Source organism: Lutra lutra, chromosome 5 (genome assembly GCF_902655055.1).
Source record: "Lutra lutra chromosome 5, mLutLut1.2, whole genome shotgun sequence".
Classification (NCBI taxonomy): Eukaryota; Metazoa; Chordata; class Mammalia; order Carnivora; family Mustelidae; genus Lutra; species Lutra lutra.
In genome coordinates this window covers 3,694,743-3,721,674 of record NC_062282.1, presented here as the reverse complement: position 1 = coordinate 3,721,674, position 26,932 = coordinate 3,694,743, and the positions used below count along the sequence as shown (strand labels likewise).

The 26,932-nt window shown below is 44.6% G+C and overlaps 1 protein-coding gene across 1 annotated transcript in view; it reads right to left on the bottom strand.

Moving 5' to 3' along the window:
• ADAMTS16 (ADAM metallopeptidase with thrombospondin type 1 motif 16) overlaps positions 1–26,932 on the bottom strand; it is a 152,507-nt gene that overhangs the window by 109,619 nt on the left and 15,956 nt on the right.

The following is a 26,932-nucleotide window of genomic DNA, read 5'->3' as shown; positions in this document are numbered from 1 at the left end:
GGGGCTCGATCCCAGGACCCTGGGATCATAACCGGAGCTGAAGGCAGAGGCTTAACCCACTGAGTCACCCAGACACCCCAACAAATATTTTTTTTTTAAAGATTTTATTTATTTATTTGAAACAGAGAGAGAGATCACAAGTATGCAGAGAGGCAGGCACAGAGAGAGAGAGGAGAAAGCAGGCTCCCTGCTGAGCAGAGAGCCCGATGCGGGCCTTGATCCCAGGACCCTGAGATCATGACCTGAGCCGAAGGCAGAGGCTTAACCCACTGAGCCACCCAGGCACCCTCCAACAAATATTTTTTTAAGACTCAGTAATAACCACTGTTGGTTATTCCAGTGTGACACTCTGGAAAAGTGTGCCCTGGGGCAGAGCCAGGATAGGGGCCACCACGGCTCCCGCCAGGTCCACGACTCTAAAAGTGTGATGAGTTCTCAGGATGAGCCTCCTGGAATCTTACCAGGTGCTTCTTTTAGGCACTTCTCCAGCACTGAGCAGTGCGTCTGACTGTGCACTGCAGCGTAGTGTGTGGCAGCATAGACGTACAAACAAAACAAAGTAATAAAAATTAATGTTTACCAATTCATTCAGGGTAATGTTTGTTTTTAAAGTATCCATATGTATTTGAAGAGTACAAAACATTTAATGAGATCAGATAATTATGTGCTCCTGATAACCATAATTAAATATTTTGCCTCAATTTCCTGTGACTGAGACCAACATCTTCTGGAGAAAGACTGAAATCAGGGACTGCAACTCTGTGAGGTGGGTACCCACTCACACTCCTCCCAAGGATGAGGAAATAGAGAGATGCAAGGATCCACTTCTGTTTCCAAGGAAACCTGGCTCAGGAGTGGAGCATAGGGATTGCAGCACAATCAGGATAGGCTCAGAATCTGCACATTGACCATTTTTATTGTAAGAGTTTCCAAAAGGGATTATTTTTTAAAGTGTGTAATAGTGTGAGCTCAACTGTTCCCATTTTAGAAAGCATGATCTGTGCGCCCTTAGAGAACTTTCCTGCGGTAAGTGAGAGAAGTCGCTGATGGTGGTGGCAGCGGTCTTTGGGGCAAAGGCTGCACGAGGGACGAGCTTGCATCCTTCTCAGACTTTCAGACTCCTTCATGCTCTCACATCAGTAATGTCAGGGCATCGCTGGATCATGGGATTACAGACTTTTAAAACTTTTTGTAAATGTTACTCCATATTGGCATAATTGGGGAATATAATTAGTTGCTTCTGCACAGCTGTCCAGTGGCCGCTTAGAACTCTCTGGTACTGAAATACTAGTCTTACCGTCCTGCTGATTTTCCCCAAAGTCACTTTGATAGTTGACGACAATGAGCGAGACACTTAGTGACTCGCAGAGGCTGATCCATGAGACCCTGTTCTAAGTGTGCCTCTGATTTCAGAGCCTGAGTCTGACTCTCGCTCGGGGAGTGCTGTGTGTCCCTGCCCACCAGATGAAGCTCCTTATTGGGCTGGGTCACCCCGTGTGAGTCTGAATGTCTGCATGCAGGGGCATGACAGGCTTGGGAAAACACTTCTTAGATCTCGCAACACAGAAAAACACAACTCTCAGGAACAGGAAGGTTGGGGTGGGAGAGAAGTTTTTCAGACATTCAGAGACTAAGCATTGGCCCTGGAGTTCCTGCTGGGGGGGCAGGAGGTAAACACGGCCAGCTATCAAGGAAGCCATCAGCACCCTGGGAGATAGACCTCCCAAGGCCCAATACCACCTGGCAGTGGGCAGGCTGAGTACCTGGGCTTTACACCCGGCATCATGGAGGGGTAGGAGGCACCTGCCTCCCAGGGCAGCCTAGGAATCTCCGTGTCCCCTATAAACTCCTATAGGACCTCGCTTGAAACTTCACAGTTCTATCAAGGAACAGACAAGTGTGGAAGGACGTAACGGCTACATCCACGGAGGTCTCATCCTTCCTGCATGTAAACTAACCCTGGAGTAGCATGAGTGGTCACGGATACACTCACCCTCAGGAAGTAACATGACCCAAGAGGTTTTCCACACCTTTGAAAGTAAGCAGTTCAAGTAGTAAATTAAAAAAAAAAAAAAAAAAAAAAAAAAAAAAAGAATTCATTTCACCTTAAAAAAAAAAACAAAAAAAAACACCTTTCCTTTCCTGATATATATACTACTCCTTGGCTTTCTAATCACCCCTGGGAAGACCATCAGCTCCTTGAGAACGCAGAGTCGGTGTCATTCAGCTCAGGGAGCCCCCTCTGACTCAGAGAGCAGCTGATGCCCTGGCAGGCACATCCAACCCCAGCAAGGCTACCTGTGTGACCTTTATTCAGCCTCTCTGGGCTGTGCTGTGCTGGAGGAAGTGGAGATAAGGCTCGCTGCTTGTCTTGAGTTTATAGCACTTAACAATGAATGTATTTTAAATGCATGACCCATAGAAGATATGCAGAAAAGATTTGCTGCACCGAAAACACTTGTGACCTCTGACAGCTGTTCCAATCCCGAAAGTGAATCCTCCATCCCCCCACCCCCACCCCCACCCAGGTCAAGCCTCCATTGTGGGTGTCTGGGGCTGAGAGGACCGGATCTTCGGGTAAGAGACCTGCTGCGGCTGGAGGGCTTCCTAGTCTCCATTAACAAAATAGTCAATCCCCAATTTCATTAAATGCAGAGACTATAAGAACTTATTAAGACTGATGTTTTGATTTCCCTTACATTCAACAGATACTCAAAAATACAGAAAAAGTAACTATCATCTTGCTGCATCATTAGTTTGTAAGCTTACTTAAAAGGTTGGCTAAATCATGGAAGATTAATGTTGTCTGCTTATTAAAGCTGCCCTTTATTGAACCAAGAATATTTATTTGGACACTCATCAAATGTCCGGTGCACCTGCCCACAGTAACCACAGGGGTGTCAGCTGGGTGGATGATTAACCAGGCTTTTAGAAAAGGCCAGTGTCCTCCAAACTTTGCAAAGGAGCTCTCCTGGGGCCTGGAACTCTGCTAGCCAGCTCTGTAAATCATTGTGCATTGGGAAATTCATCTAACACTTGTATTGCATTTGCAAGGGAGGAAAGAACACGTGCTAGGCTACGGCTGAGAAAACGCTGTTTCTCGCTCAACGAGGTATGTGAAGGAAACGTTGAGGCTCTAGATCATTTTATTCACAATTCCGACTTGGTGGACTTCCACAGACAAATCAAACAGAATCAAGCCTACAACTGTATGAAAATGTAATCGACACTGAGGAGGTTTCTTCTGTTAGGAGGAAGAAAAGGAATCATCCAATGAATGATCTTGAGAAAACTGGTCAGCTCTTTGGGAAAAAACAAATCTAGATTTCCTCTTCATTCCATTCACCAAAATAATGGCCAAAAGCAGCAAAGAATCACAAAAAATGAAACGATTCAATAAAATATGTTTTTGTAATTTTGGTGTAGAGTAGACACATGCAAACAGAGAACAAAATCAGGAACCTGTGAAGAAATAGATGGATAATGTTGGTTAAATTCAACATTGAGTATGGTGAAAAGTACCATGGAGTCAAATGATAAGTTAGGGGAAATTCTTGAATGCAAATGACAAAAATTAGGATCCTTAAAAACGATCCATAAATGCTAACAAAAAATGAGGAAGTAATTCAACTTAAAAAAAAAAAAAGGAGAGGAAAAGAAACAATATAGGCACATTAAAAAGATTATCCACCATGACCAGGTGGGATTCATTCCTGGGCTACAAGGATGGTTCAACATTTGCAAATCAATCAATGTGATAGAGCAAATCAATAAGAGAAGAGAGAAGAAACACATGGTCCTCTCAATTGATGCAGAAAAAGCATTTGACAAAATCCAGCATCCGTTCCTGATTAAAACTCTTCAAAGTATAGGGATAGAGGGAAAATCTATCTATGAAAGACCCACAGCAAATATCATCCTCAATGGGGAAAAGCTTGCAGCCTTCCCGTTGAGATCAGGAACACGACAAGGATGCCCACTCTCACCACTCTTCTTCAACATAGTACTAGAAGTCCTAGCAACAGCAGTCAGACAACAAAGAGAAATAAAAGGTATCCAAATTGGCAATGAAGAAGTCAAACTCTCTCTCTTCGCAGATGACATGATTCTTTATATGGAAAACCCAAAAGACTCCACCCCCAAACTACTAGAACTCATACAGCAATTCAGTAACGTGGCAGGATACAAAGTCAATGTACAGAAATCAGTGGCTTTCTTATACACTAACAATGAAAATACAGAAAGGGAAATTAGAGAATCGATTCCATTTACTATAGCACCAAGAACCACAAGATACCTGGGAATAAACCTAACCAAGGAGGTAAAGGATCTGTACTCGAGGAACTACAGAACACTCATGAAAGAGATTGAAGAAGACACAAAAGATGGAAGACCATTCCATGCTCTCGGATCGGAAGAATAAACATTGTTAAAATGTCTATACTGCTTGGAGCAATCTATGCTTTTAATGCCATTCTGATCAAAATTCCACTGGTATTTTTCAAAGAGCTGGGGCAAATAATCTTAAAATTTGCATGGAATCAGAAGAGACCCTGAATCACTAAGGAAATATTGAAAAACAAAAATAAAACTGGCGGCATCACGTTACCTGATTTCAAAATAGGACAAAAAAAGAAAAAAAAAAGAAAAAAAAAAGGCAAATCACAGGTGGGGAGAGGTTTATAAAAACAGTGTTTGATTTTACTTCCAATTTTTCCAGAAAACCATAATGAGATGCAGTGTCTCCTCCATCTGACTGGGTTGCCGAAAAAGCAGTGCGTACCAGCTACAACAAAGATGTGAGGAAATTAGTAAGTCAGTGAAGTGCGTTTGGGAAGAATTGGCAGTGTCTCTCAAAATGGTAAATACATGTGCTTTTGACCTAATAATTCTGAAGCGAGGAAGATGCCCCAAGAAAATTCTAAAACATAGACACCAAAGATATGGAAAAAGATATTTATCATAGTAAAAATAAATAAAATAACCCTCCAAATTAGAAATACTTAAAATGCCCCTGAAGAAAGACAGGTTTACTAAATGAAACTGTATGTATTGGAAATCAATGTCAACATTTGAAAACACACAGTTACTGATCTAGAATTATATCCACATTTATATAGTGAGAAAAATAAAGTGCAGAACTATAGTGATATTCATCAATGCTTTCTGTAAAAAAAGAAAACAACAGTTGGTAGGTTTATATCAATATGTATCTATTTATAAAAGCTGTCCATAATATGGAATATTAGTCAACTATAAAAGAGAATTAAATCTTGCCATTTGCAACATGGATGAACCTAGAGGGTATCATGATGAATGAAGTTAGCCAGGAAAGAAAGACAAAGATCATATGATTTCACTCATGTGGACTCTAAGAAACAAACAAACAAAAAGAACAAATAAAAAGTACAGACAGACCCATAAATACAGAGAACACACTGATGGTTTTGAGAGAGACAGCATATGGGGTGATGGGCAAATGGGTGAAGGGGAGTGGGAGATCCAGGTTTCCAGATATGGAATGAGTGAGTCACAAGGATGAAAGGCACAGCTTACAGAATCTGGTCACATTGTAACAGTGTTGTATGGTGACAAGTGCTGGCTATACTTGTGGTGAGCACCCAGTAAATTACTGAAATGTAGAATCACTATGTTGTACACCTGATACTAATGTATCATTGTGTGCCAACCATACTTCAATACATAAAGATTAAGGGCACCTGTAGCTCAGTGCATTAAGCTTCTGCTCAGGTCATGATCTTGGGGTTGTGAGATGGAGCCCCATGTCTGCCCAGTGCAGAGCCTGCCTAGGATTCTCTCTCTCCCTCTCCCTCTGCCCCTCCACCCATCTCCATTTCTATAAATAAATAAATAAATAAATAAATAAATAAATAAATATTAAAATAAAAGTAGGAGCTGTCCATAAAAGTTGCTTGAATTAAAAAAAAAATCAAATGGAAATTAAGAAGGGGCGCCTGGCTTGCTCAGTGGGTTAAAGCCTCTGCCTTCAGCTCAGGTCATGATCTCAGGGTCCTGGGATGGAGCCCCGCATCAGGCTCTCTGCTCAGCAGGGAACCTGCTTCCCTATCTCTCTCTCTCTCTCTGCCTGCCTCTCTGCCTACTTGTGATCTCTGTCTGTCAAATAAATAAAATCTTAAAAAAAAATGGAAATTAAGAAGAGATCCATAAATGTCCGGGCACAGAGACTGTTTCTCCTCCAATGTGACAGATCCCGATTGAACTAGCTCTAAAAGTACCCCAGGTGACTCTATGAGCCCTTTGCAAGAGAGCTAGCTACCAACCAACTGGTAAGAACGTGAGTCAGTGCATATAGGAGAAAAGGCATTTCATTTCCCAACTAATTTAACTTACTCTCCTCCGTGTTTTTTTTTTTTTTTTCCAAAAACGGCATTTGTTTGGGGGAACTACTCTATACATCTTAGTTTTCTTAGTGATGTTTCAGACACACAAGTCAGTTGCAACTTTTATAGATGCCAAACTCTGCTTTTTATTTCCTTTTAGCCCCGAGATCAAACATGAACTCTCACCAGGTCAGTCTACTGTCATGTGCCCAAGACCACAGGAAGTCTTGCTGCATGATTACTTGTGATGTTCTAAAAACTGAAATTCACCCCAAATCTTCTGAAAACCTAAACAAACCAGGAGGCTCTTTCTCCATGAGATGTTATACCTGTGTCTTCTTATCCCTATGCCTGATACACCAGGCTTGGGCCCCGGGCTTCTTCAATCTGCTTGCCTGCAGGGACAAGGCGTCTGATGCACTGATCACAGGAATCACCCATCATCCTAAACGCACATAGGTCCAGGCTTCAAAATGTAGCTACTCACTCAGCCATAAAACTGGTCCCTGGTCACCTTCTGTTTGCTCATCTGTCATTTCAGAAGACTAACATTTCGACACTTGGCACTTTGCTAACGTTAAAGCTACATACCACTAGTCTTATTAGTTATGCTATTGGTCCCAGTCATCACAATCCACCAAGAGGACTGAGCCCAGGTTTCTCCCAAACCCCAATTCCTACCACAGTGCTGTCAGATCACATCCCTGTCCCCTGAGCTCTTGCTGTCTGTGGGTGGGAGGAAAGGAAAGACTGCCGACGTCATCAGCTGGAAGCTGAGTGGAGCAGACTGGGCACTGACTGGAGGCTGAAGGAAACTGATGCAAGCTAACGGAGGCAGACTAGAGGCTGATTGGAGACTGGTGGAGGCTGATGGAGGCTGACTGGAGGCTGACTGGAGACTGGTGGAGGCTGATGGAGGCTGACTGGAGGCTGATTAGAGGATGGTGGAGGCTGATGGAGGCTCACTGGAGGCTGACTGGAGGCTGGTGGAGGCTGATGGAGGCTGACTGGAGGCTGATTAGAGGATGGTGGAGGCTGATGGAGGCTCACTGGAGGCTAACTGGAGGTTGATGGAGGCTGACTAGAGGATGGTGGGGGCTGATGGAGGTGGACTAGAGGCTGGTGGAGGCTGATTAGAGGACGGTGGAGGCTAATGGAGGGCGATGGAGGCTGTGGAGGCTGACTGGAGGCTGACTGGAGGTTGATGGAGGCTGACTGGAGGTTGATGGAGGCTGACTAGAGGATGGTGGGGGCTGATGGAGGCTCACTGGAGGCTGATGGAGGCTGGTGGAGGCTGACTAGATTAAACACAGTAGGGTGGTCTTCCAAGGAGGAGAACTCTTCTGTCTTTCCCCAGTTGCATGATGCGAACAAACACATCCTTGGTTGACTTCTCTCTGGATCTTGTGACCTGGAGAAACTGGGCCAGTGTGACAACTAGCAGAGCAGGGCAAGTGCTACTTGGTAAAGTGCCAACCACCTACACTGCCGACACATCTCACCCCTCACAGGAAGGGTGAGCACCACTGTGCACACCTGTGCCTTGAGCCAATCAGGCTTTGGGCTAATTAATTTTTTAATTAATTAATTTTTAAAGGTCTATCTATCTGTGTATTTATTTGACACAGAAAGAGAGAGAGAGCGCAAGCAAGGGGGAGCTGCCAGCAGAGGGAGAAGCAGACACCCCCGCTGAGTAGGGAGCTCCACATGGGGCTCAATCCCAGGGCACTGGGATCATGACCTGAGCTGAAGGCAGGTGCTTAACTGACTGAGCAACCCAGGTGGCCCTAGCTTTGGGTGAATTTTATAGCAGGAGGAAGCAGGGGTATGCTTTCAGAGGGCAATTTAAGAATGCACTGTGATTATCCCTGGCTATTCCAAATGATCGATGACAATGGGTTTATTTAAGACCATTTCTGAGTCTTTATGCTTCTTGTCCACTATAGAATCAGAAGATCTTTTTGTTTTGAAACCTTATCACAGAAGTTTTAAGGGTTCAATAATACAAATGCCCACCTATCAGCCCTTATCTTAGAAATGTGAAGAATGCTCATATTTTTGTGTTTTACACTAATTTTAATTCACCCCAACATTAAATTATCAATATTTCCTGCTTCCTATACAACAGAATCTTAGTGGTGACATAACTGACGATTAGAGCTCAGACGGAAATGATGTTCTTTCCCCCAGTAGCACCCCTGCTCACAGACTGACCCGGAAGTGTCGGTGGATAAGTGCTCCTCACCCACTTCTTTTTTTTTTTTTTTAAATTTTTTTATTTTTTTCAGCATAACAGTATTCATTATTTTTGCACCACACCCAGTGCTCCATGCAATCCGTGCCCTCTACAATACCCACCACCTGGTGCCCCCAACCTCCCACCCCCCACCCCTTCAAAATTCTCAGATCGTTTTTCAGAGTCCATAGTCTCTCATGGTTCACCTCCCCTTCCAATTTCCCTCAACTCCCTTCTCCTCTCCATCTTGGGGAGGGTATGTGCTATGGTGAGTGTTGTGAAGTGTGTAAACCTGGCGATTCGCAGACCTGTACCCCTGGGGATAAAAATATATGTTTATAAAGCTGTAAAAAAAAAAAAAAAAGAAAAAGAAAGAAAGGATGAATCCCCAAGTTTTGTAGCAACATGGACGGGACTGGAAGAGATTATGCTGAGTGAAATAAGTCAAGCAGAGAGAGTCAATTATCATATGGTTCCTCACCCACTTCTTATGGTTTCATCAGCACAGCGGTACTCAGGAGCATGGAGCTCCTTGCCCCTCACTTGTTCCACTCCAGGGAGGGAATAACTGTCCGTGAATCTGGACTCAAAACGGGGCATGTGTGGTACAGCCCTTTCTACTCAGGACACCACCCCCCACTGGAATCAGGTATCCTCTTAGGTCTTGGTCATAGGGGAAGCTGAGCTGCCTGCCCCCCGGCGGTTGGCGGTCAGGAGCCCAGCATCTCTAGCAACTCAGTGTATGGGTCTATGCTGGGGCCCACTTTTAGGAATTCCACTCACCTGAACAAATATTCCACTTTCTCCAAAAATGATTTTATTGGTAATTTTTTAAAAAAGGATACATAGGTGTTACCATTTGAGTTTCTCTTTTTGTTCGTATTTTATAATTCACTAGAATTATATGGAATGTATGGATTCCATATAATACATTCACTAGAATGTATGGAAAAGGGAAAAGGGAGAGTAAGAGGTAAGGAAATAGAGAATTACTTATTGGATCACCTCAAAACCCAGTATACTTTATTTGCTCTCAGGTGGCTCATTAATTAGCAGAACACTATTGTGTATACTCTTATGTACATAAATGGATATAAAGTAATAGTTACTTTGTCTTGAGCTTCACCTATGTGGCAGGTAATGTGCTATGTGTTTTGCTGTATTTTTTATTCCTGTTGTAGTAACAAACATATAAAATGGAAATTAATATTCCCATTTAAAGGAAAGGGCATCCAATTAAAAAAAATAGCTCAACACTGTAGATATAGTAAATGGGCTGGCTAAGATTAATATTCAGTCTGAATGAGTCCTCTCTCTCTCTCTCTCTCTCTCTATATATATATATATATATATATATATATACACATACATATATATATACCCTAGCCAACACATCAGTGTGTCCTCTCTACCACTATATTCTCCAGAGGGCATAGTATGGCCCTCAGAGAATAACATTAGTGATGGTGGTAGTTGAGAGTAAACTTGGAGTCGTTGTAAATGTATACTGTAAACTCTAGCACAACAACTAACAATGTAAAAAAAAAAAAAAAAAGAAACACAAGTTATGCTAAAAAAGACGAAAATGGAATCCTATATTATGCCCATTTAAATCCAGAAAAGGCAGAAAAGGAAGAGAAAACAAGAATAGGAACAAAGGAGAAGGGCAACAAATAGAAAACAGTCACTAATCCAGTCAGTACTAATCCAACTACATCAATAATTACTTTGAGTGTCAATGGTCTGAGTGCATTAATTAAAAGACAGAGACTGTCAGGATGTATCAAAACACAAGATCCGACTACGTGTTGCCTACAAGGAATCCCCTTTACCTAGAAAGGCACATAGAGTTAAAATTAATGGATGGGAAAAATATACCATCCTAGCAGTAATCAAGAAAAGCAGGAATAGCTACATGAATTTCGGACAGAGCAGACTTCAAAGTAAAGAAATGGATCAGGGATAAAGAGGGACAATACGTAATGATAAAAGGGTCAGCTCTCTGGGAAGATAGCAATTCTCAACATGCAGGCCCCTAACAACAGAGCATCAAACTATGTGTGGCAGAAACTGACAGGACTGCAGAGAGAAAGACATGAATCCACTCTCATGGTTGGGAATTCAGCACCCCACTTCCAGAAATGATGAGATCCGGCTGGCAGAAAATCAGTAAGGAAGCCGTGAACTCTGCAACACCATCTAGCACCTGCATATAAGACCTTTGTCATGACTTCAACAGCAGCAGAACGTATTTTCTCAAGCTCCCATGGAACATTCACCAAGACAGACCACATTCTGAGCCATAAAACATACTTTAAAATACTTAAAAGATTAGAAATCATACTATGTCCACTCTCAGACCACAGTAGAATCAAAGTAGAAATCAATAACAAAAAGATAATTAGAAAACTCAGAGTATGTGAAGATCAAACAACACACTTCTAAATAATACATGAATCAAAGAAGAAATTCAAGAGAAGTTAAAAAAAGTTCTGAACTACACTAAAATGAAACACAACCGATCCAAATTTGTGTGATACAATGGAAGCAGGGCTTAGCAGGAAATTTATAACACTGAGTGTGTATATTAGAAAAGAAGAAAGATCTAAAGTCAATAATCTAAAATGTGACTTTAGGAAACAAGAAAAATAAAATAAAATTAAACCCAAAGTAATTAGAAGAAAAGAAGTAATAAGAATTAGAGCAGAAATCAATGAAATTAAAAACTGGAAATCTATAGAGAATATCAATCAAACCCAAGCCTGGTTCTTTTAGAAATGGTGAGATACAATCATGCTGCACTTAGAGAAATTCTAAGTCCTGAATGCTTTCCTATTTAAAAACAAAGACAATGAAGGGAGCCTGGGTGGCCCAGCTGGTTAAGCTTCCAACTCTTTTTTGGCTCAGGTCATGATCTCAGGTTTGTGGGTTTGAGCCCTGAGTCGGGTTCCACACTCAGCATAGTCTGCTTGAGGATGTCTCCCCCAGCTCACATGTGCTCTTTCTCTCAAGTAAATAACTATATAAAATCTTTAAAAGAAATAAAGAAGATGAGCAAACTAAGGACTCCCTCAAAAGGTTTTTAAAAACCATGAATGACCAACTAGAAACTAGAAAGCTAACTAAAAGCAAATAAATAAACCCAGAATGTATGCATTGTAAACAGTAGAACAATGTGATTATTAAACCAAAGAAGTCTAGTAAATCCAAAACCTGGGTTTTAGAACAAAACGAGAACATCTCATGAAAATGCAATGAGGATGCTAAAGGTCAGGAACGTACATAACAGTACAGGGCATAGCACATATTTATAGTAGGGGATCAAACTTCTTTTGGAGATTAAATGTCACTGGAGTATGTATCCTCAGATTTCATTATTGAATTTGTTGTTACTGTTTTTTGTGTGTTTTTCAATTTTATGAGATATTTCAGATTAATCTATTACAAGCAACTAATGAATCGTTGAATGCTACATCAAAAACAAATGATGTATCATAAATCGGCTAATGGAACATAATAAAAAATTGAAATAAAATAAAACAAAAAGAAAAAAATATAGTACAAGAATTTAAGTTTCTATTAGAGGGGTTAAACGATACACACACTGTCTAAAATGGTGGCCCCTAAATTTTGATTAAAATGGAATAAAATTTAAAATTCACTTCTCTGATTGCTCAACAGCCACACATAGGTATTCAAATATAAATTCAAAAAAGTTAAAATTTTAGTCTTGCAATTACTCAGTAGACACATGTGACTACACATATTTCTACCATGGCACAAAGATTGGAAAGAACTACTCTATGACAGCTGGAAATAAGCAAATCTTCATGAGCTTACTTTTTATGACAAGTTTGCCGGATACATGAGAGGTTGCTACAACATTTCTCTATCGTAGTGTATAACATGCAGTTAGGAACAATCTTAGAAATCACATCCAGTAACATCTTTATAAAACTGTCCCAGCTGTAATATTCAAAACACATTATGTTAGATTGATTGCTTAGTAAGCTTACTTTTGGTTGATACAAAAATATCTGAGCTAAGAACAACTCCAATGAAAATTCTCAGGTTCTGTTTCTGTACATTCCCAAGACACAAAGGAATAGTTAAGCAAAATCATCAAGTCGAGGCATTAATATATTGCTGCTACTCAATATGACCAAAATACCACGGGTTAAACATTGTACTAGATTCCCCTACAGAGCTGTGTGACATTTAGACATGAATTAAATCTCACAGGGGGAGAAGCTTGTAGTCTTTCTCATCCAAGTGTGTGTAGCAGGTTTGTTCACTCAGCCACTCATTTCATTAATTCAAAGAGTATCTGTCGATTGCCTCTTAGGAACCAGAAACTCTTCTGGATAATATAGATACAACTAAGAACAAGACAGACAGATACAATGGCCTCCTTGGAGCTTAAACCCTAGTGTAGGGATGCGGGGAGACATAAATGTAGACACACAAAATCATAAGGAGTTAAAATGCCATGTGTCAATTCTGTCCAACTCCTATCAATTTAATGCAATTTCAATAAAAATTCCGGCAAATTATTTTGCAAATATCAACAAACCAAGTGTTTAGTTTATCTAGAATGGCAAAAGTCCCAGACCACCTGAGTCAGTATTGAGGGGGACGCATGACACCTTGGGCCTGACCCACAGCTTCCTGTAAAGCTGCACTAATCAAGCCAGGCCCTAGAGGAAGCAGAGACAGACACATCCGTGGAACAGCCTAGAGAGCCCAGAAACAGACCCACGCGAGTGCAGTTAACTCATCTGGCAAAGAAGCAAAGGAAACACAATGGAACAAAGACCATTCTCGTTCTTTCAACAAATGGTGCTGGAACACTGGACAGCCCCATGCAAAGACACAGACTATAAACCTCTCGTAAAAATTAACTCAGAATGGATTACAGACCTTACTATAAAATGCAAAACTGTAAAACTGCTAGAAGTTGACCCAGGAGAAAATCTAGATGACCTTGGGTATGCAATAACTTTTTAGGTATGACACCAAAGACATGATCCATGAACGAGGGAAAAAAAAAAGAGAGAGAGAGAGAAAGGGAGAGAGAGAGATTTTAGCGCCGTCAACCAAGATGGCAGTACGTACTTCTAAAGAATGGGGGAGCGTGTGGGACGCTGCAGAAGTGAGGAGGCAGTGTGCAGACCTCTGTGCTCCCTGGGAAGGAAAGAGCAATAGGTCAAGAGCAAGGAGGGGAAGTCAGAGCAGAGCTGGACAGCCACTGCTGGGGTCGTCAGGGCAGAGAAGTGGGTCACAGTCATGGCGTGGGGTGGGCAACGTGTTTCTCATTAAACACCATGGGACCTGGGATGTCATCACCTGGGTCTAAAAGCCACACTTTCTGCACACATTCAGTCCCTCCCAGTGCCCAAGGCGATGGTGCTCCCCCTCCAATGGGCTGCCGGCTCGGGGGCAAATCCTGATAGGAGCTTATCAAGCGGACCCTGAGCCTATGCATCAGCTGTTTCCCTGTTTCACTCTGCCTCTGGAAGGATCTTTCTCTCCAAACGGACATCTAGTCCCTCTTGATGGTGCCCCTGCAGCTCCAGATTCCAGGCTAGTCACATCTTATTTCTGTTAAATCACAATAAAATCGGTTCTATTAATTATTGATCACCCACCATGGCCCTGCTTTTGTTCCAAGAACCAGATGCCATCTCATTGCCAATAACCCTCAGAACGGATTTGTAAGAAGGGGTTTGGGAGATAAAGAAATAGAACTTGAACACCCAGAGTGTCCGTCTATGGGCAAACGGAGAAAGAGAGTGCAGTGCGGGCTCACCGCAGGGCCGGGGTGCTGATACACACGGTGGCTCTACACACATCACGTGGGGCACAAGCAAACGCCCCATGTTGTGTGAGTCCTTTTCTGAGAACATGCAGGATGGGCACAGATGTGATTTGGGAAGTCAGTCAGGCTGCGGGTGGGGTGGGCACAGGAGGGGCTGCAGGTGGCCCCTGCGTCCCCAGGGGGCAGTGGCAGCACTCACAGCCGGGTCATGCTGTGGAAGGGCTGCACCACTGTCCATCTGCTAAACAGTGGCTGACCTGCACACCCACCATGGCCATGTTTGTTATGCAAACTGGACCTCAGGAGAGTTTTTAGAAATACCACAAACTGAGCTCCACGAGCCTGTCTTGAGCGAGGAATGGGATGGGACACCAGGCTGTGGGAGTAGGTGGCCAGGCCACTCCCTAGTTCTTCCCAGCCATGAGGGTGAGGCTCTGGGGGGGTCAGCTCTGGGGGAACGAGGCCTTGGGGAGCCCTGACCCCATAGGCAGGGCAGCACGGCTCTGAAACCCAGAACACGGAGCAAGGGATGAGGCCAGGGACCACATCTCACCAAGACCACTCAGAAAGGAGGCAGAGATGAAACCAGCGGTTCACCTGTCTCCTCCCCACTACCGCCAGGAGGGCATCTGCAAGGGAGGGACTGGGAGCCGTCCACCTGCGGGCCCACGACAGAACCAGACCCGACTCCCCCTGACAACACGGTCTACAGGCTGGGGAGTCGTTTATCCACATATCCAGCCATGATCCTCAAAACCTTCTGTCACTGAGAATCATCTGAGTGATTCCCTGAAACCCTTGCCCCCTCGCCAAGCTCTGAGTCAGCAGGTCTCAGGGAGGGGCTTCATGTGTTTAAGAAGATTCACACACACGGCTTGTGCCGGGAGCTAGGATGCCCCGTGCTCGTCCGTCATCTCCGACTTGCAGCCCTGTTCTCGGGGAGCCGAACACACTTGTCACTGCGGGATAATGAGGTGGCGGGAAGTCTGCCGTACAAGAAACCATTTGCTAGGATCCTTTTCTTTCTTTCTTTTTTTAATTTTTTTTAAGATTTTATTTATTTATTTGACAGAGAGATCCCAAGGAGGGAAGAAGCCGGCAGAGAGAGGGGGAAGCAGGCTCCCCACTGAGCAGAGAGCCTGATGCGGGGCTCGATCCCAGGACCCTGTGATCATGACCTGAGCCGAAGGCAGAGGCTTTAACCTACTGAGGCACCCAGGCACCCCAGGATCCTTTGGATTTTGTGTAGAATTTGTTGTACCTGAATTTCCTCATTTTCAAGTCAGTTTGCCTTTGATAACCGTATTTTCTGGTGGCAAAATGGTAACATCCAAAGGAATCCCGAGTACGACCATGTCCATCGAGTTCCCCAGTGTAGGAAACAGCTGTCCTGACGCAGGGCTTGAGGCAGTCCCCTGTGCCCATGTTGAACGTTTGACACCACCTCTACCAGACACATGACATTCCGGGCAGTTCCTGTAAACGCCCATGACAGCAGAGTCCAGATCTGAGCATTCAGACTGTCGCTGTAACACGGCCAAAATGCATACTCTTGTACATGTCAGAGCCGCGAGGGGACCACTAGGTTGTGGCCGATCCCGTTCCAGGCTCAAACTCTAGATAATCATCACAGAATGTGCACTGCATATTCCGATGGTCTTTTTTAGATGCCTTCTTATTACGCGGTCATCAAGAACTTATTAGGAAACAAATACCATCTTTTTTTTCTTTTCTTTTTTAGTACGAAAGCATTGGCAACACCATGGCAAAAGCGGTCATGAAAATGGAGGAAACTGCTCTAAGGGTCTTCCAACAGCATCATCACACGATCACACGATCGCAAGGAACCCACTCCCAGAAAACTCAGGAGGATCCATCACTTCCAGGGGAACAGAATGGAACAAAGCAAACAGAAAGCAACAAATTATGTAGAGACCAGGCCCAGGTCTGTTCCTTCACGGGACCACAGTGGGCTTCTCTCAAACTCACCCGGCGGCCCGCTGTCACCTTTGCCAACCAGGGAGCAGAGGAGTCGCTCTCCACTGTGGCTCAGGGACAGCAAGTCCACGTGGGCTCAGGCAGATCTCTCCCCTCCTCTCCTGTGGCCACGGAAATAGCCCAAGCAACTGGCTAAGCGTGGGACCCTGGGAGTGGCACCCAGCTTTTTTTTTTTTTTTTTTTTAATTTAAATTCAATTAGCCAACATATAGTAGTACATCATTAGTCTCAGAGGTTGAGTTCAAGAATTCATCAGGGGGCGCCTGGGTGGCTTAGGGGGTTAAGCCTCTGCCTTTAGCTCAGGTCATGATCTCGGGGTCCTGGGATCGAGCCCCGCATTGGGTTCTCTGCTCAGCGGGGAGCCTGTTTCTCTCTCTCTCTGCCTGCCTCTCTGCCTACTTGTGATCTCTGTCAAATAAACAAATAAAATATTTTAAAAAAATCATTAAAAAAAAAAAAGAATTTATCAGTTGGGCGGAACACTCATCACCTCATGTGCCCTCCTTAATGCCGGTCACCCAGCAATTCTGAATCACACCTTACGTTCTTGTGAACTGAGTGGATGTTACTTTTAATCTAGCCTCCTCCATTGCTTTGATTCACTTCCGTTCTCTGCACCAAATATCCCCAGAGACAGGGAAGCTCACCTATGTTATCGCTTCCATAACTGTGCTCACAAGGACCTGTGACCTTGAGGGTAATGTTGCAGGGCCAACGCCTTCCATAAACGCATTAGAGATGTACCATGGTTCAGTCTGACCTTCACATAACCTTGATGCTAATGTTGCAGGGCCAATGCCTTCCGAAAACTCAGCAGCGACATATCATGATTCAGTTTGACCTTCACATACTTGGAAGTTATACTTTTAGAAATAGGTTTCTGCCCAAAGAATTTCTCAAACAGATGAATTACTACTCGGGACAAGGAAACTGAGCTTCAGGTAATAGAGGACGGGGCGGTGCCACTGCCCTACACAGGAAATAATCTGAGTCATCCGGGATCCCCATGACAAGAGCCGACTCATTTACCCCGGCCACTTTCACCATAACTCGTACACTTAAAGCAATGACGGCTGAAGACCGCATGACCCCCCTGCACATCCCCGACCCAACGGGCATCCATCCAGGTGCCGAAGCTTGTGGGCATGGTTTCCATGCCAACAGCCAAACTCCACATGCATAAATGTATGCTATTGCTTCAATATGATTAAAATACAGATAATAACTGAAAACACAGTAGGTCAATACACTAGATCTCCTTGGGGTGCCTGGGTGCCTCAGGCGGCTAAGCGACTGACTCTTGATTTCAGCTCAGGTCACGATCTCAGGGTGGTGGCATCGAGCAAGGTGTTGGGCTCCCCACGCAGCAGTGAGTGTGCTGGAGATTTTCTCCCCCTGGCCCTCCCCCTGTTTGAGTTTTCCCTCTCTCAAATAAATTTATTTATATAAATAAATTAATTAATAAACATTAAAAAATCAGCCTAAAAAATAAACTCTCGAAATCCCTGCTCAGATCACAGACCTAGTCATTAGAAGCAGCTCCTGGGCCTGTGGAGTTACTCCACAGTTACTCCATGTTCGGCTTACCACCTCCCTCCCCCTAAAAATCTAGCAGATTGAAACATTTCTAAAAGGAGGTTTTTTTTTTTTTTTTTTTAAGATTTTTATATTTGACGGAGAGAGAGAGGACATGTGCAAGTCGGGGAGAGGAGCAGAGGGAGAAGAAGCCCAATAGGGGACTCGATCCCAGGTCCTGGGATCATGACCTGTGCCTAAGGAAGACATTTAACCGACTGAGCCACCCAGGTGTCCCAGGTTTTTTGTTTTGTTTTGTTTTGTTTTGATCAGTATATGTGAATGTGTGTTTATGTGTGTGTTTCATTGGCAAAGACAAGACATATTTTTTCTTCACAAAAGGAACTGTAAGAAGAGAATGTCCCAGGACCAGTTCTCTAAGTTCCTTCCAGGTAAGTCATCACTTCTCTTGCTTGGAGAAGAAAAATTATTACAATGCTCCTGACGTTGCCTTCCTATCAATTCTCCATGTGCAGCTTTGGCTCAAACACAATGAACGGAAATGATGCTGTCAGAGATACTGTTGTCGTGTCCACAAGGAATGCATGGGGCCCAACAGCTTTGAACTGGGCTGCATGAAAGGGGCCAGACACGACATATGATCTGTGACTTCTGTAGCCTTCCTTGACTAATTTTGGATTAAAAAATGTTTCTGACATATGTTCTACATCTCTCTGTCTGTCTGTCTTTCTGTTTTTTTACTGCTAAATTATATAGTCTTGGGAGCTAATAACCACGAGCTGTAACAGACACACAAGCCCTCCAGAACCCTTAGAAGGAATCATGACCTTCTGAGCGAGGATGTGGAGAACTGTAAGCTGCCCCCGACGCAGGAACCCAAGTGATTAAACCTAAGTGCTGTATATCTAAGGTCTTCTTGCCCTGACAAGATCCAGTGCTGCCCAATTAATTAACCTCAGAGGACAGAAAGGTAAGGCTCTGGGTGGCAACACGGGTGCGGTGGAAGGCCCTCATCCATTGTGCCCTCCAACGAGCTTGTCTCAGAATCCAGGCTCTGACCCTTGCGGATCCTCAGTCTCCCCTTACACAAAACGAGAATAAAAGCTCTTCCCAAGATGCTAACACGGTGAAATGCAGTAGTACTGCATGCAGTGAATCTGTGTGCAAAAATTCCTGGCGTACAGTCTGCGCTTATCCGCTACCTTCCCTATCTATAATGGGTCCATTTTCACGTTTCACATAAAACCATGAAATTACATCACTGGCACGTACTTTAACCTACATGTTCCTATGGGAAAGCAGAATTTGCCGCGGGTTTGCTCCATAACAACACGGAACAGAGGTTGCAAGCAGGCCTTTTCAAAATGATGACATATTGGCACCAGGGTACACAGAGTTTTAGAGGAAAGACAGGTTCCAATTTTTCCCTAAGCTCTGGCTAGGAGTTGGAGAAAAGCGATGGGTGGGCCAGAAGAAAAAAACAGCGATCAACCATGTTTGCATGAGAGCATCTGAGGGCCCATGCTCTCCACTCACCAGGAATCAAGGAACCACCGTATCCTAAGAACCACCAAGCAAGTCAAAGCCTAAGGATGTGTCTGCTTCCTCTATGTGCAAAAAATATTACCAGAGGCCACTGTTGGCGCGAGCTGAAGATCTGGGCTGTAAGAAGATGACTAACTTGACAACGAGTGGGAAGAAGGTGTGGAGGAAGGTGAATTACGGCACCATACGCACTGGGTAACTGTGCTCATCACAGCAGGAACATGATGGCCATGGCAGCCAGACTCTTCTGATACTTCTATGTCTCTCTGTCTTCCCCCATGTAAGAATAAACTGTGGGTTACGCCGAGGGACTCTACAAGGCTCCCCACGTGTCCCCTGTGTTCACAACAGGAGAGTCTGGGCCAAGCCACCGCCTGGAAGAACCTGAAGACCACAGCTTTGACAAAGGACAGATAACAGGGCCAAAGCCAGAGAAAGCAGAAGTTGGTTGGCGTTGACTTTGAAACCAAGACGAAACCAAAATGACCTCTTGCAAGTCACTGAATCGAATCCACTTCACAGCACCCGGGCTGACAATGAAATCTGAGCTGTGAGTAATTGCCAGATGGGAGGATTCATTTGCAAAGGATACAATGGAACGAGGTACCGTCTCAGAATGCCCCATGTTTCACCATCCTGGTACAACGGAGCGTGGTACTGTCTCAGAATGCCCTATGTTTTGCCATCCCGGTTTGATATCGATGTTGGATCAAATGAATATTCCCTCCTGATCTTGTTACTGCATAAACAGCACTTTCTTTACAGTGAACGTATACAACTCGAATGTAATTCACAGTTTACATGTAGCCGAGGACTGCCACTCAGCAACTTGATTTTAGGTTATGGGCCTTTAAGAAACTTACATTTATAAATTGCAGTCTGGGACATCGTCCAATTATTCCTACTAATACGCTTCACACTTTAAGACATTAGTGCCCACATCACCCCGTGTGTTCCCTATACACCTAGAAGCACAGACATCCCAGGGACGTGGAGCCTTCCTGCGAGGCTGAAGCGGACTTCAGTTCTCAGCCTCAGGTGCACATATAGGACTCCAGCCTGCGGTGAAGCTGGGTTTTAAGTTTTTGAAATTTTACATAAACGTAAGAAGTGCTTTCATCAGTCTATAGAAAGGTAAACTTCTGCATGATGTGCCCTTACTTAGAACTAACACGCAGAGAAAACTGTTGCCGCATGAAGCCCCTGCAACCCCCATAACTTGGGGATTCAGTTCTTCCAAGACTCTAGACTGGGACCCATTTCAAATTTGTGGGCACTAGCTATCTTCTGAAAAATCTCATAAACCTAGCAACTCTAGTTCCTCTGGTAGAGAAAGATGTGACACCCACATCACTCTCCTTTCCAAGGGTTGAAAACAGGGAATTTGAAAGTGTTGGGGATCGGTAGGTTCAATTGTATCTGAATGAGTAAGCCCGTGAACTGCTTCCCAGGGGATAACAGACTGGACTATGGGAGGCAGAGGCAGGAAACTATGATTGACATTAGACCCAGAAAAGTTTCTGTGTAGCAAACGTAATTATGTTATGTACCAAAGCGATATTCGAAATTCAGAATGATACTGAACGGTGAAGGACAGGCTGACGTACATTATTGACCCTTGGAAGGAACACAGGATGACCTCCGTTTCTGCATATGGCTCAGTTACCCGGGACAGCACTTACATATTTAAGTACTGGCTACTTACTCTCCCAAATCTTGCACACACACGTGCACATCTCAGCTGGTCACAGCACTGGCCTGTAAAGTCACCTAGCTTCTCTTCTGGCTTCTTATGCAGCAATCCATGCCTCTCCGTTTTATTACCGAATGAGGACCAGCAATGGGAGTATAAAAACTCGCCCTGCTTCAGCTAGAGAGAATCTCTACAAATAAAACGAGGTTTACGGCTCCTTTGGCTGCTGCACGGGGAATGCAGAGTCAAAATGTCAGCTATCTCATTTATGAGACCTTATTAAGCACAAAGCAACTCGCAGGTATTGAGAAAGGACAATGAAATGCATGCGCATAACCCACGCTTCTGAAAAATGGCATAAACAACACTGTTGCATTTTAAATCATTTCTCAAATGATGTGTCCTTTGATTCTATCAAGTGCTTTCAATAAATCACTCACAAGGTTCTGCATAAATGAAATCTATTCTGATTCTATTCAAGTCTCATCTGTGGGGCTTTGCTGAGCGTCAGTGTGATTCCACCTCCTAGTTCCTCAACTGGACTTGAACCTGCGTACACAGCAATGTGGGCAGGTAGTTGCTGGTTCGTTTTGTAACCACATTTCCCCGCTGAGTCACAGGGGAGGCTGAGGAGGAAAGATCCCTCAGCTCCTACTGCGCACCACGCTCCGAGCTGCAGGCTGTGGACTCTCACCCATAGGGCATCTTACCCCATCTTCCTGCAACCTGGTGACACAGTGTTAGTCACTGATTAAAGAAGGGCACAGTCCTGAGCCTTAGTCTTGTAAATGGGAGGAATTCCGAGCGAGCAGCTCTTGTGTGACTCCAATGGCTATGTCTGTTCACTACGTTTCCCATCTGGTTCTCCTCAGCAATCATGTTATTCTGCTTCTTTCCTGAATGTCTGTCTAAGCAGAGATTTTGCCTCACATGTAGAGTTTGTGTTTTACGCCCATTTGTTTCCCAGGGTAATTCCCCCCCGCCTGAAACTGTGGGAGCCCCGGTGCGAGCTCACTAGCTTTGTCCAGGGCTTTAATGGTTTGAATGCTTAATATTTAAATGTTTAATATTTAATTTACTTTGACTCACTTAACGGAGTAGAAATGGAAACTTTTTTCCCCCTTATTTTACGGTAAGTGCCAGGTTTTCATCCCTAAAAGTTCATACAGAATAAATTCACTGCCTCCGTTTTTGTGAAGGATTCAAGGTGGTGGAAGAACACCGTTCCTCAGAAATCCTCAGGTGCAATGGCAGCCCCACTCGTCCTACACCTGAAAACTAACGCAGACGTGTGTCCAAGACACAGAGACAGAATTATCTCCCTATGTTCAAGCAAAAGGTAAAAAAAAAAAAAAGTGAAGAGGGGGACAAACCCACTGTTTTCCAAATTGTACTTTATATAAGTTATATCATATCCCATCACCCAAATGTACTGCAATGTTTCACATTTAAAATTTGTTTAGAAATCCTCTCTGTCACGAGAGAAGTTACTCTATGGGTAGACCTGGAAAAGTGCTCTCTGACAGGGGGTCTTTCCCGAGACTATGTGAATGTGAACAGCACTGGCATTACTCTTCCTTTCTGTGGAAGCATGTTCCCAGGAACCCAAGAGACAGGAGTGGGTCCATGTGGTGATTGTACAGGAAACATATGTCTTCCAAACTCAACTTAGAACCATTGGCAGATAGAGCTTTTCACAGTGACTGCACCCTCTCTCTGGATACAGGAACTCTTGCCAGCACAGATGGAACTACTATCTAAGAGTCTATTTAAGGTCTTTTCATCCATCTGTCCATCCATCATCTGTCTGTCCACCCATCCATCCAAATATCCATCCATTTCTCCATCCATCTGTTCATCTACCGTCCATCATCCAGCATCCATCCATCTATCCATCAATCCATCTGTCCATCATCCATTCGTCCATCCATCATTTTCATACATCCACCCGTCCACCCATCCCTCTGCCCATCCATCCAACTCCTTCCATGGGCCAAGGACACTCCTGGGTGCTGGAGGTCCTGAAAGAATGCCCAACAACCGTGAACTTAAATGTGGCTTATCACAGGAAAAAAGAAGAAGAAGAAGAAAGAAAGAAGGAAAGAAAGAGGCGCTTATTTTTTCTCTCAGGGAAAAAAGATGCAATGTACAACATACTCAAATGGAAATGTAACATATGATAGAATGAAATGACCATAAGATCTTCAAGGCAAATATTTTTCCCAGACTTTGCATACTAAAATAAATCACCAATGGCTTACACTACATTTTATTTTACATGTTTTGTTTCGCTCCAAATTTCTAATGTCTTAAGGGTTGAAGATACAATTACTCAATGACAGAAAATCGGGATGGTTGATATCACATCATTGCATATTGAAGTTCTCTATCATTTTAATACCATTCTTAAACTAAAGGCAGCCAACCATTTTAGCATTACTGTAAATCTGGTGAGTAACAGCATATGGATCCTTTTTTTACTTTTGTCCTAGTTTAATTTAATTTTTGTTTTAAAACTGGTAACTTTTAGGAGCACCTGGGTGGCTTAGTGGGTTGAGCCTCTGCTTTCGACTTAGGTCATGATCTCAGGGTCCTTGGATCGAGCCCCGCATCAGGCTCTCTGCTCAGCAGGGAGCCTACTTTCCCCTCTCTCTCTGCCTGCCTCTCTGCCTACTTGTGATCTCTGTCAAATAAATAAATAAAATCTTAAAAAAAAAAAAAGGACAAAGGATGATCACTGTCATTAGACAGAGGAATCCAAATCAGCAAAAATGATACATCCTGGAAGAAGAGGAGAATGGAGTATCAACAGAACAGCAAATGTTTCCAGTGGCTTTCAGTGGGGTTCTGAGACTCAAGGAACCTGAGAGTGGGGTCAGGATCCTGAGGATAGCTACTGTCCCAGGTAAGCAAGGACAGGACTCCACAGTGTATAAACTCACTTTGCTACAGAGTCTGGCCTCAGCCCTTAGTGAGGATATTTAATCTCCCCTTCCAGAGTAATTTACATGGACGCCAGAAACACAAGCCCCCACGTGCACACACAAGCCCCTGAGTACCCGCTTACCCCTGTGTAAGAAGTCCTGAAAGACAAGCGTCAAACCTACCGAGGAGATGTGCTTCTTCAGCCACCAGGCAAACAGCACAAGAGACTTCACTTTCGTCACATCGGTGAGCCAGGCTAGCACAGGCCAGTGCAGGGAGGGAACGTGTGCATGCACTGGGCCACACATCTCCCCCTTCCCGCCCAGCAACAAGCCTGCTCCCAGGCCCGGGGACGTCGAGCTCTTAAGGTCCAGTCTTTCCCTAGACAGGGCTGCCATGTGTCTCTACCGTTCTACTTCTGAGTCTCCATTTTTCTCTCCCCCAGACCAGTGGCTATGCAATGATTTCTGTAAAACACCAGAACTATTTTGTCCCCCCCAAATCTCTCATTCATCAAATAAAATTTTGAGGGCTTTACTGTGTGCCATGCATTCTGACAATGCTGGGGATAAAGCAAGAAAGAGACATAAACTCCTGCTACATGCTCAACATTGGCACAGTAGCTCGATAGTTTGTAGAAATCATCCTTGGCTCCAGCTCCCCTCCTAAACTCTGCTTTGTGACATTGAGGATGGAGCTCTATAAACCCCACTTCTGCTTCGCCACCTGCTCACTCTTCACCTCGGATCATAGACCATACAGAGAAGGACCAGACAGACCAAACAAGGTGGAAAAACTTGTTCCTTCTGTCCGGCCCCTGTGGACCTCCTTTCTGCCCACCATCCCCATGGACCGCCTGTCTGCCCCTACTCATGGACTTCCTGCCTGTCCCCCCACCCCGTGGACTTCCTGCCTGCTCCCTACGGACCTCCTGTCTGTCCCGCGGTGGAACTCCTGTCTGCCCCCCTATGGACTTCCTATCTTTCTCCCACTGGACCTCCTGCCTGTCCCCCATGGACTTCCTCCCTGCCCCCCTCCATGGACTTCCTCCTGTCTTCCTCCCTATGGATTTCCTGTCTGTCTCCCACTGGACCTCCTGCCTGTCCCCCATGGACTTCCTGCTTCCCCCGCCATGGACTTCCTCCTGTCTGCCACCCTATGGACTTCCTCCCTGCTCCCCCATGGACTTCCTGCCTCCCTCCATGGACTTCCTGCCTGCCCTGTGGTGGACCTCCTGTCTGTCCCCCATGGGATTTCTACCTGTACCCTGTGGACCTCCTATCTGACCTCCTGCCTGCCCCCCACCATGGACTTCCTGCCTGCTGCCTCTCCCCGTGGACGTCCTGCCTGACCCCCCACCCGCCCCGTGGACTTCCTGCCTGCCCCATGGGGACCTCCACAGTGCTTCCTGAGTCTGTCAGCCCGCTCACCAGGCAGTAGCCGCTCCAGTTTCCAGTTTACTTGAAGGCCGAGCACACCCCCCAAGAGTCCGGCACCAGCCGGCCCGCTCCTGCTCAGGAGTTTGGGCCTCGCTGAAGAACTGTAATAACCATAACTTCTTTGCTCAGTTTCCTCAGCCCCAGGAGCAGTAGCTGCTTCTTACCTTTGTTATCTTGCAAAGCTTTCCTGTTCTCTTTGTAATTTTTCAGTTAATATCTACTTAATGCATTGCCTTAATTCTCTCTTTTCAAGTTGTGTGGTGTCTGTGTGCTAGCTCGACAATGATACAGATAACAATAAATACGAAGAAAAACACAGCAGGGAAGAGGATAGGAAGGATATGGGAGGGGGAAGAGTGGGCAATTTTAGAGGTGTGGGTCAGGGAAAATGACATTTAAGGAGAAAAAGACCCTCCAGCTCTGGCTGAACCTCAGGCAGCAGGATCTTACTTTAAAGAGCATGATTTCATCTGGCCTCCTCTTTTATTCTCCAGACGGGGCTGGGCTTTCTCTTGAATAGTCATCCCCTGCAAAAGCAGACTTTGGATATCCCTGTTCTCCAGAAAATGCCAGACTTGGAGCATCCCCCAGAGGAAATGACCACAGGGATCACGTTCCTTCTTCTCCAGAGAGAACCATCTGGTTGGCTCGGGAGATCTTGCCCATGAAGAAAATCCTGCTCCGGTGGTTGTGGACATGACCACCTTCTGCTGATCCTTTCAGCAAATATTCTACTGACCATGAGTGCTGTATCAGGGCTGTTCTTGGGGTGACGGGGAAGCACCCACCTCCTGATTAGGGACATCTGGAGTACTGAACTCTAGTCACAAGGGAAGGCTGCCATCTGTCCTCTCCCCACCGCTACCTGGCCCAGATCGCAGACCAAAGACACAGTTACTATATCCGTAAAATCTCTGGCACAGATTCCAACATTCACACTCCTTCAACTGGTTCTTCAGTATGTGAACAAGTAATGACATCCAGTGTGTTTAGTGAAAACATCATCAGATGGAGAATCTGAACACATGGGTCCTACACCTCTCAATCCGCCTGGCCTTGGGGTGCCTGGGGGGCTCAGTCGGTGAAGCATCTGCCTTTGGCTCAGGTCACGATCCCAGAGTTCTGGGACTGAGCCCTGCAGCAGGCTCCCTGCTCACAGGGAGCTTGTGTTTGCACACTCTCTCTGTCAAATAAATAAATAAAGTCTTATTTAAGAAAACGTTGCCTATCGGGGGGGGGTCACAAATATCTTCTTTTATGATTTATTCTAGAAGTTTCACTGTTTGAAGTATTCCATTTGGCTCCTTGATCCATATTAGGATCATTATCTGTGTTTGGCATGAAGTCACGGTAAAGGGTCCAAAAAAATCTTAAAAAAAA